Source organism: Lytechinus variegatus, chromosome 2 (genome assembly GCF_018143015.1).
Source record: "Lytechinus variegatus isolate NC3 chromosome 2, Lvar_3.0, whole genome shotgun sequence".
In the NCBI taxonomy this organism is placed as follows: domain Eukaryota; kingdom Metazoa; phylum Echinodermata; class Echinoidea; order Temnopleuroida; family Toxopneustidae; genus Lytechinus; species Lytechinus variegatus.
The window spans coordinates 23,648,772-23,659,622 of NC_054741.1; positions in this window are offsets into that span (position 1 = coordinate 23,648,772).

Sequence of the window (10,851 nt, forward strand, 5' to 3'; positions counted from 1 at the left end):
TTGGAAAACATTTCAGCTGTTTATTAGCTAATATTTCTAGGAAGTCTGTTCCTCATAAACAAGGCCGCATGGCCAAGAGCCCTGTCTCCCCCGTTTGTCTCATGTGCTGCTCATCTTCTGCTTTTTTTTTTATACATTCTTCATCTCCGTAATTCTGTAGTTCCCATAGACTTTGTACATGGATCACACAGTTCTGGCAGACAATAGGACAATCATTCTTTTAGCTGGTACTTTCATTTTATGCATTCGTTTTCTTTGCCACATCTTTTCATGATACATTATATTCGGGGTTTAATTCAAGAAATATGTATGATTAGGATTACAATAGAATTGTAGGTAATATGTTTGGTATGTGAAATTAAGGTTTGGATCAGGGAGGATGGAATAAGGTTTGTAGTTGATCCAGATTTTTTTTTTTTTTTAGTTATCATAAAATGCAATTATCTTTAATATAAGGGTATAACACTTGTACTGCTTATTTATCATCTGGTAAAATACTAGTATTTTGAAAATATGTTTTGCCTACTACTATTATGGTATTTTTCATTGTTATTCATGCTATTTATGCTATTTTGAATGCAAGCCCAAATTTGTAGAAAACAATCAGAGGTATGAAATCACATTGATAAATTTACAAAACAATATTGATCGAGGCAGTGTATACAACAAATATTGAATGTACGGAATTCAACATTTATTTCTGTTTATCCCTCAACTCTGTGCAATTTTATATGCCCTTTGGATATTATTTCTCAAAACGGTGTTGCTATCACACATCTGACTTCTCGATAATATTAACAGAGTTACTATAACCAATGCTTGTACTCTAATTAGACATCTCAAAATACTTGTTTAAAGTTAAAGGTCAAATGATGCAGAGGTCATTATATATGTAAAATTCTCTTGTTCTTGTGATAAATGAAGAACCATTCGATGGATCAACTTCAAATTTAGTTCATGTATGTAAATTGGAGAGAAGGTGATCTGAGCAGATTTTGGATTCATGAGTTCAAAGGTCAAATGTTACAGAGGTTAATATTACATACTAAAGTTATCGACAAACCCCGGGTTTCGGATGCTGGTATGTGGTCATTTCTTAACTGGATGGCATCAAGTATGCGTAACAAAATATAATGTATGCACTGACACAGCACAGCACCTCGCAATTGCAAAATTCATTGAAAGCGTTTTCGTTCTTCTTAGGAAGTCCTCACTTATGGCCCCTATAACTAATAGTGCACTGAAGTCAGATTCATCTGTAGTTCTCAAGATCACATTTTACTTTTATGAAGATCTATTACAGTATGATGTGTTTGACTTATAATTTGATTATATCCCCAAGGAGAGGTGCTTAAAAGAACCACAAGTTGTAACTTTGAAATTTACATAATCTTATTTTCTTCACCATTCTACTTTTCTTATATTTCTCCTTTTATAGAAAATGATTTATTACCAAATGTCGCCATTTGAATCCCTAGATAATAAAATGATAAATAATCAATATATATATATATACTCAGCCTATATATGGATCATATACATTGAAAAGACATGCATGTCGGCTCCATGAATCATCTACATGTTAGCCACAAAGTGTATCATGCCATGTATTGCCGAAAAACAAACTTGTTCTTTATCATCTTAGTACAAAATTATTTGTGTATGTCACGGATGCTGGCATGATTTTAATAAATGAATGTTTAAAGCATAGCTCATAACTTGATATGTATGATATGTTTGTTGTGTTTTTGGTTTTGGATCAATTGAAAGCAGTGTTTATAGGTCAAGTGCACCCCCAGAAAATTGTTGGTTTTAATCAATCAAGAAAAATCAAACATGAATAACGCTGAAAATTTCATCATATTGGGATGCAAAATGGGAAAGTTTTGTTTATATTTCACAAAACAGTTATATGCACAACTCAGTAACTTGAGAAAGTCGATCTCCCTCACTATTTCCTTTGTTTTTTATTGTTTGAATTATACAATATTTCAATTTGTATGGATTTGACAGTAACGACCAACTTGACTGAATGTAATACCACAGGTTCAGGGAGGAAAAATCTTTGTGTGAGGAGAAAATCATAATATTTACTAAAAAATATGAAATAAACAGTGAGTGAGTGATGTCATTAGTCCCATCATTTGCATACCGACCAGGATGTGCATATAACTGTTTTGTGAAATTAAGCAAAATGTCATAACTTTCTTAATTTACACCCAATTTTGATAAATAAAAATATGCTTGTTGGATCCTTCTCTTTTTATTCAAATCAATTCTTTTGTTGGGGTGGACTTGTCGTTTAAAGACTTAACTAGGTAATTCCATAAAGTATGTACATCTCACTCCCTATCATTTGAGACCTTCCTGGAGTGATATTTATGTGTTTTCTAGTTCGTAATTATGAAAAATTGTAAACCTCTCAAATTTCTGTGAAGTTGAAAAGGGATAAATAATGTCGTTTGGATGGACAAAAATGTTGATTATTTTATGGAATTGCCCACATTCAAAAGTGTTTATGGATGATACTGATGTTTCATAAGTTATGTTTATCAGTTGATCTGTCATTCATTTGAAAAATGTGATAATGATCAATTTCACTTCATTTTCAAATGAATCTGATTCTTCTTATGAACTTTAATTCATTTCCCCATCTAATGCTTGTAGAGTATAACTTTTGTTGTTTTTTGTAGCAAATGGAATTATCGTATAATATCAATTTTATGCAAATTATATATATTTCTATTGAGCATATTTTTTAACAATCTTTTACAAAAGCTTGGTGAAGAAAGGGGAAGAAGTTTCAACATTTTGGTATACAAAATATTTCCATTTTATCAAATTTGTTTAATTTTATCTTCAACAGAACAAAATAAAATGGTCGTAAATATTTACAATGGTACACTGTTAAAATAACGACCCTGATTTTACAGAAAAATAAAAAGAAAAATTTTGCAGAAAGCAATAATAGAACCATTCTGTAAATTCATAAAACAGGAAAGTTTCTGCAATTTAACAGAACAGGTCTGTTTAAAAAGGGGAAAAGGGTGTTTTATTTAAGGAAATTTGTAAGATTCCATACACCAAATACCAATTTCCTGTAAGATTACGTAATCTGGTAAGATTACAGGCAGACTCTGCTGCAGGAACTTCTTTTATTTTAAGGATAAATTTTCTAACAGTGTATTTGCAAAAGAAATGTATGAAAACAATAAAGATGGAGGGATCCACGGAAAAAAGCAAAATAATTATTGTAGAGTTGCCTATACGAAGATGGATACGGAGGTAACACGGCCTACAACAGCACGAGAACAAGAAAAGGAAAGAAAAGGAAAACAAACACGAATGATATGAACACAAACAGGAAAAATAAATAGAGAAAGATAATGTAAGAGCAGTACTTCAACACTGAATAATAGAAATATAAAAAAACAAGTTGAGAAGGCATGACATTGTGAATCTAATAAACAAAGTTATGATTATTCAAAAGGATGGAATTACAGTGTTTTTTCTTAAAGAAATGAGAAATCGGCTATTAATGATTTCTTCACTCCGAGAGTTCCAGAATCTCGGGCCATAATTAATAAATATTGCTGTATGTTATTTTTTAATGTTTTGTTAATCTATCATATATTTATATTTGTTTATGACTATTTTCACTGTTTATATGGCCGAACTTGCGATCCAGAATTTTGTCTACACAAGTTCCTGAAAATATTAGTCTATATAACAACATGTGCACACACACACACACACACGCACACACACACACACTCCTAGCTCACACGATGATGCCCCCCCCCCCTTCTGATCTCGGTCGCCGTTCATTTCGCGCGATCGCGCCGAAATTTGGCACTCACATTCTTTACCACATAAACTACAAGCCAGTAAAAAGAAAATTTCTAAAAATAATAATTTTTTATTATTTGCACATTTTAACACCCAATTTCACTTCAAATATTCTCTTTTTTTCCAGAAGTCATCTTTGTAATCTAATTTAAAGATTTCCACAAAGAAAACTTGCAAAAGCCAATTTTTTTTTACTTATGTATTTCTTTGTTATTAGAATTTCTTATGTATTTATTTGTTTTTTTCTTTATTTTTTTCATTGTTTTTTAAATGAAAATTATTACACACCATTTAACAGCTAAATTTACCCCTAAATTAACTTAGCCGAACAATTAGAATGAAAAATAATCACTCTTCTATGAATTTTATCTCCTATAGACTTTGTACACAAAGTAATGAGCCATTTTCGGCATGATATTGTCTCGTAAAAAAAGTGTGTGGCGTCGAGGTGATATACCCTTATGGCGCGAATTTAGTCTCAAAAGTTGCGCGAGAAAATAATCATAACATTTTACGGCGCTATCTTTTTGCATTTCGCAAAGCGTTGAGAGGGGCATCATGCCCCCGGCCGGGCCCCCAGTCTTTTAGGGTGAAGCATGTCGCGATTTAGGGTAGAAAAGTTGCCTGGAGGGGGGGGGGGCAAATTATCATAAATGAAGAGTGATGCTCTCTAACTTCTGTTCGGCTGGAGCGGGTGCTGATATCATCCTTGCCCTAAGTGCTTCAATTGAATGTTTTACAATCTTTTCTGCTCCATTCACCCCTTCAACCAAGGAGAGATCACCCATTTCCTTGCTTCAATCATGTTTGTCGTGTTCGTATCTAGGACGTCAGGATGTCACACCTGACCACTCTTCAATCCTTCTTTTTGTTCCAGTGCAGCGGTTTGTGACGAAATGCATGTACCGACTTTCGGAAACCATATATTTGTCCTTCTCGTCAGTAAACAAAATGTACCAGGTAATTGAAGGGATACTCGGTCCCAATTATTACCTGAGGGCATATACCCAGAAGCCCTTATGCATTGTTTCCTTGCCTCTGTCGTCCACTTGCTAAAAGATTGGACATTCTGTAAGCCTATACCTCTGTATGTACTTGGAGCTTATGACGCAAATTTTCGCAAACTGAAATTCCTTAACACCGACTTATCATGTCAGCATAACAAATACTTGAAATATGTTCAATAATCATTGGATCGTCCCATTTACGTATCTACCTCCACTTCAATTTCCTTGTAATGTGTGATATGTAACTTCCTATTATACTAGTACATTAATTTGTAAAACTTTTGTTGTTTTACATCTGGTCTGGTTTGGATCATTAGCAGTTTGTCGAAATGCCCTTCTCAGTCCAAATAATATATTACTATAACAAAGGCTTATCCCAATAATTTAATTCAATCCATATCAATCTGTGGTGAGTCATTCTATTTTCAAACTCAATATCTTTCAGTTTATGGGGGCAGAAAATAACGATCCTTCAAATTGATAAGAATATACTTGAAATAGTTTGCTTTTCTGACTGCTTAGTTGTACTTGTCTGTACATTTCGCAATTCAAAACTCAAAGTAGATCGATCATGAGACTGATATGGGGTTGAGCTGTTCTCATTTCATATCTATATCCGATATAGATCTGAAATGAGGACAGCTCAACACCATCAGCACATCATCTTTGAATCATTATAGTTGGAAATGTTTACTACACACGCGTGACCCCCCCCCCAAGAAAAAAAAACGAGTTTAAAGGGGTGTTTTTCAGTTTTGGACGCGGGCTGCGCATACACTCGTTAAGGGTACACACGATTTTCCAAAAAAGGGGGTATTTTTGAAAGACTGGTCAACGGTCAAACGTATCAGGGTATGTTTTTTCTACCCCCCCCCCTTTTCTTTAAACTAGCCAAATGTGTTTAGGGTATTTTCCCCCGGGGTCATATTGTGGCGTCTACTCGTTTAGGGGCCAAAATGTGTAAATAAAGCCCGCGAAAAACTTGTTTAGGGGGTTATTTTGCGAATCCATGACACATGCTTCGGCGACATTTGCTCCGCGACATTTGCTCCTCGACATTTGCTCCGCCGACATTTGCTCCGCCGACATTTGCTCCGCCGACTATTGCTCCGTCGAAAGTTGCTCCGCCAACTGTTGCTCCGCCGACATTTGCTCCGCCGACAGTTGCTCCGGTGACAACAGTTACTCCGCCGACAGTTGCTCCACCGACAATTGCTCCACATTTAGCGACAAATGCTCCGGCGACAAATGCTACCCGAACGACACATGCTCCGGCGACAATTACTCCGCCAATATTTGCTCCGCCGCATGTAGGGACAGTTGCTCCACCGACATTTGCTCCGCTAAAGGAAGACAAGACACTTGCTCTGACGAAAATATTTGTTACATCCTCATTTTTTGCGTTACATACTTTTTTGTATTGTTTTGTTTTACCATTCAAGTTGTTGTGCCACTTTATATCATAGGCGGATCCAGGGGGGGCGGGGGGCCCGGGTCCCCCCTATTGGCGGAGCGAAAAAAGGGGGAAAAACAGGGAAAAGAGAGAAAAAAGAGGAAGACAAGTAAAAGACTTGGAAAATAAAAAGAATCTTTCATGTTTCACGTGCTCGCATCGCCTGTTAGATGATTTACATATCTTGTTCAATATGGAGCTTTAATATCTAGTTTGGAAGTCAATATGCAAAAGATATTTCGCCGCGGAAATCGAACTTTCATTATTTTGTTTGATTTACAAATTGATTGTTTTAAAGTGATTTTTAAAAATGTTAGTTTTACGATCTGAACATTAATATTTTCTGCTCGTGCTGCACGCTTGCAAATGTTAACTTATCAGTTACCTTTATTATTTTCGTGTATTCCATAAAGTTTTTAAAATATCCCTTTGCAGATCTGATTGTCAAAACGTATCAGCTAGTGCTGCACGCTCGCATTTTGATTGGCAAGTAATGTATGTCTCAATATTGATTACACAACAAACTTCTTAAAATCCACATTTCGTGACAGTTTCGGCTCGCGATTTGCGCTTGCATTAATTGTTAAAAATGTATTTACTCATGCATCTTATTCATAATTACCAAAGTTCTTGAAATGTCCAGTTTTCAGGCCATGATTTCGTGCCCTACTTAGGCATATTAGCTTAATAAATAAGATAAATAATTTTATGATTATATTGTCCCTTTTGTTTCATCTCGCACTTAGCAAGAGGAATAGGAAGATCATGTGATAACTTGTCCTAATCATGTCCCGGTCTCTTGTCAAAACCTAAAGTAATAATAATGAAAAATATTAGCTGTTTTTTAAGTACGATCCATATTCACCTCACAATTTTCCTACAAATTGCTTGAAATATAGAGCTGAAATACACCCTTTTTTATTGATTTTCATGATAAAAGATATATTCAGAATGCCTAGTTTCTAGGTCTAAATATAAAAAACACACGCGAGCATGTTTCATCAGATACGCAACTTGTTCTCTAAATTATTATCCAGTTTCAGATTACAATATTAACAATTTTCTGCTCGTGCTCCGTTCTTGCATTATTAATATAGGAAGATCCCCTATTACTAATCCTATTCATGATTTACAAAACATGAATAGTGTCCCGTTCTTAGGACTAAATTTCGAATTTTGTCGCTCACGCTTCGCGCTCGCATCAATCGTTAAGTTATATAGCTATCCTGTTCACGATTAAAGAAATTGATTGAATTTTTTCATTCTTTATGTAGAAAGGTAAAAATGTTCAGTTCGCGCTTCGCGCTCGCATTATTTGATTGCTGAAATATACAGTCTTCATGGCTAACTGCAAGCAGTCCTTAACAGGTACCTTTTCGATCAGTTCAAACGTATATTAAAAAAAATTTCCTCGCGCTTTGCGCTCGCATTATTAGTGTTAGGAAGATCCCCATCCTTTACATAATTTACAAAACGTGAATAGAGCATCTCGTTTTAGGTCTCAATATCGAAATTCTCCGCTCGCGCTTTGCGCTCGCATCAATTGTTTAGTTGTATACCTATCCTGTTGAAATCACAAAAAGTGCTAAGAATTTCCATTTTTTAGAAATGTCAAAAAAATCAGCACGCGCTTCGCGCTCGCATTATTTGATTGTTAAAATATGTAACTACTTCAAGGCTAACTGCAGGCAAACCTTAATAGGTACCTTTTTGATCAGTTCAAAGTGTGTATTAACAATTTCTGCTCGCGCTCCGCATTCGTAGATTTATCCAGTTGCATACACATCTTTTCATGATAACATTGTCCAGAATGTTCAAATCTTAGGACAAAACACTTAAAATAAAAAAAATTGTTCGCGCTCGCGATTGCATTATTCAAATAAGGATTATGATATCATATATCTATGTTGATTTATAAGAATAAAGCTAAGAAGTGACTATTAGGACTACCCCTTAAAAGAAATGTTAAACAATGATAATTCCACATGTTCAGGGAGAAATAAAACTTTTTTCACAGGAAAATGAAGAGAAAATTTGAATATTGGATATTTCTTATAATAAAATACAAAAGAAATAGTGAGTGAGTGATGTTATCAGATCTCTCGTTTGCATTCCGACCAGGATGTGCATATAACTATTATGTGAAATTAAGCGAAACTTTAAAAATATCATAACTTTTTTATTTAACATCCGATTTCGATGAAATTTTCAGTGTTACGCTTGTTTGATTTTTCTCTTTTTATTCAAATCAACTTTTTCTTGTGGTGGACATGTCCTTTAAGAGGAGAGTTATTTTCACACTGCACGTAATTGAAGGAAAAAATAATAAAAGAAAAAGGAATGAAAGTGACAGGAAATACCTTTCTAACAAGATTGTAAAACTTTATTAGTTTTCAATTCCATTAGAGGGGGTAGGAAAAAGTTAGAAGAATAAACAGTAAAAAAACAGACCAAAATAGCATTAGAGCGAGAAAGGAGAAGAAGGGAGAGGTTGTAAAAGAAATAGGAACAGAAGTTACTATGAATGCAGAGAGAGAAAAAAAATAAAGCAGGAGGAGAGAGGGACGGGGGAGAAGGTGGTTTTCAAGGAAAGAAAGGGAGAAATAATCGAGATAAAAGCGCTGATGGGAAATTTAATTTGAGCAAAACTATTTCCGTTGAGCAATTCAATTAGGAATGTTAAAAATATATAGAATAATGATAATGACCATACAGCTTTGGAGAAGAAGCGTTGTTAGTTTAAAAAAAAACAATAATTTTTCGGTGGATGGCATTTTCGTTGGAGCTATTATCAGCGGAGCATTTGTCGTTCGGGTAGCATTTGTCGCCGGAGCATTTGTCGCTAAATGTGGAGCAATTGTCGGTGGAGCAACTGTCGGCGGAGTAACTGTCGGCGGAGCAATTGTCGGCGGAGCAACAGTCGGCGGAGCAACTGTCGGCGGAGCAACAGTCGGCGGAGCAAATATCGGCGGAGCAAATGTCGGTGGAGCAAATGTCGGTGGAGCAAATGTCGAGGAGCTAATGTCGCGGAGCAAATGTCGCATTTTGGGGAGCATTTGTCACCGGAGCTATCGTCGCCGGAGCATGTGTCGGGTTACCTATTTTGCACACAGAGAAAAACCCGTTTAGGGGGTGTTTGGAAATAATTTGGCCACGCGTGTGTATATAGCAATACATTTGACTGCCCCCCCCCCCCGGGGGGGTTTATGCATCTTTGTAGAGTAAATTTGTTCCGCCAACACTATACAATGCATGTTTCACACGATGCGGTTTGTATTTTAACTAACTTAACTGTGTTCATAACCTAATATTCTACCCGCCAATTATGTATGTTTCCCTTTTACCAAATATTACAGTTTTCCTTTATTCAACGTCTTTTAAGTGTATTAATGGTTTTAAACAACGATTAGTTTATAGAGGCAGTATGTAAATACCCGCTTACCAAACGTGTTTACCTCTGAGGTGGTCTTTATAATCATTTTGAATAATGATCTTATTGGACCGTATACACTTATGGTTAATAAGCGTGACCTATTATGATGAATGTCCTAAAAACTTCCATGAAATTCGATAAATAATGTGAAAACTAAATGCTCTCTAATGTGATCACCCCCCCTCTTTCGCTAAATTGGTACTGTTTCATTACCATGGAAAAAGGGGAGGCGATCCTTGGGACAGGGGCACGCTTTTGAAGCACTATAAATATATGTCCCTTGCAAACTTGTTTAGAGCCCCTTTCATCTTATTAGAAGGGCCTGTTTGATGTGTTCACGCGAGTGCCCATTTGACTTTTTGAGTGACCATGCATTCTTGTATCAGACAAGTTGCATTTTTTAAATCGCTTTTTCATTCCCAATCAGCGCATCATGTTTTTCTTATGTAGCTCTCTGTTCCTTTCTGCAAATGCATCTTTTAATTCAACACTCTCTTTAAATGTGTTATTGCCTCCCTTTCTACAGAGAAATTCTTTTCCTGGAGTGTGTCCCTTGACTATTTTACCCATGATCAAGTGTCCCATTTGAAATGGCCCTATTCACTTCTGATAAATGCCCCTTTTCCTTTCATTTTTTTTTAAAGTATAAGGATGTTAATGTCAGGTAATTGCGATTGGCGCCCTTCTTTATGCAGGGGCAGCAGAGCCCGGGATGGAAGGGTACTTACCCCACCCCAAAAAAAATCACATAGAAAAAACTTTTTTTTTTCAAAATGAAATGTACCTATTGTGATAACACTTTCTTTAATCCGCGCATTTCCGTCTCTGAAATTTTCTCATTTTGTTATAGTTTCATATTCTGAAACACAGTATATATCCCTCTCTATCTCTTGAATTAATTTTGTTCTTTTTATTGTCCTTGAAGGGACACGTTAACAGTAAAGAGAGGACATAGTTGGGTGAATTCTATTTAATTTTTATGCCTAAAAAGGGCATTCGGCCTGTGACCTATATAACAGTGCCATCGGGGCCAGTCGCCATCTCCATAGCATGGCCCGAGCATGGCCCTATGTTTATGTTCTATTCAAGCGATTTAAAGTGTACTCGCG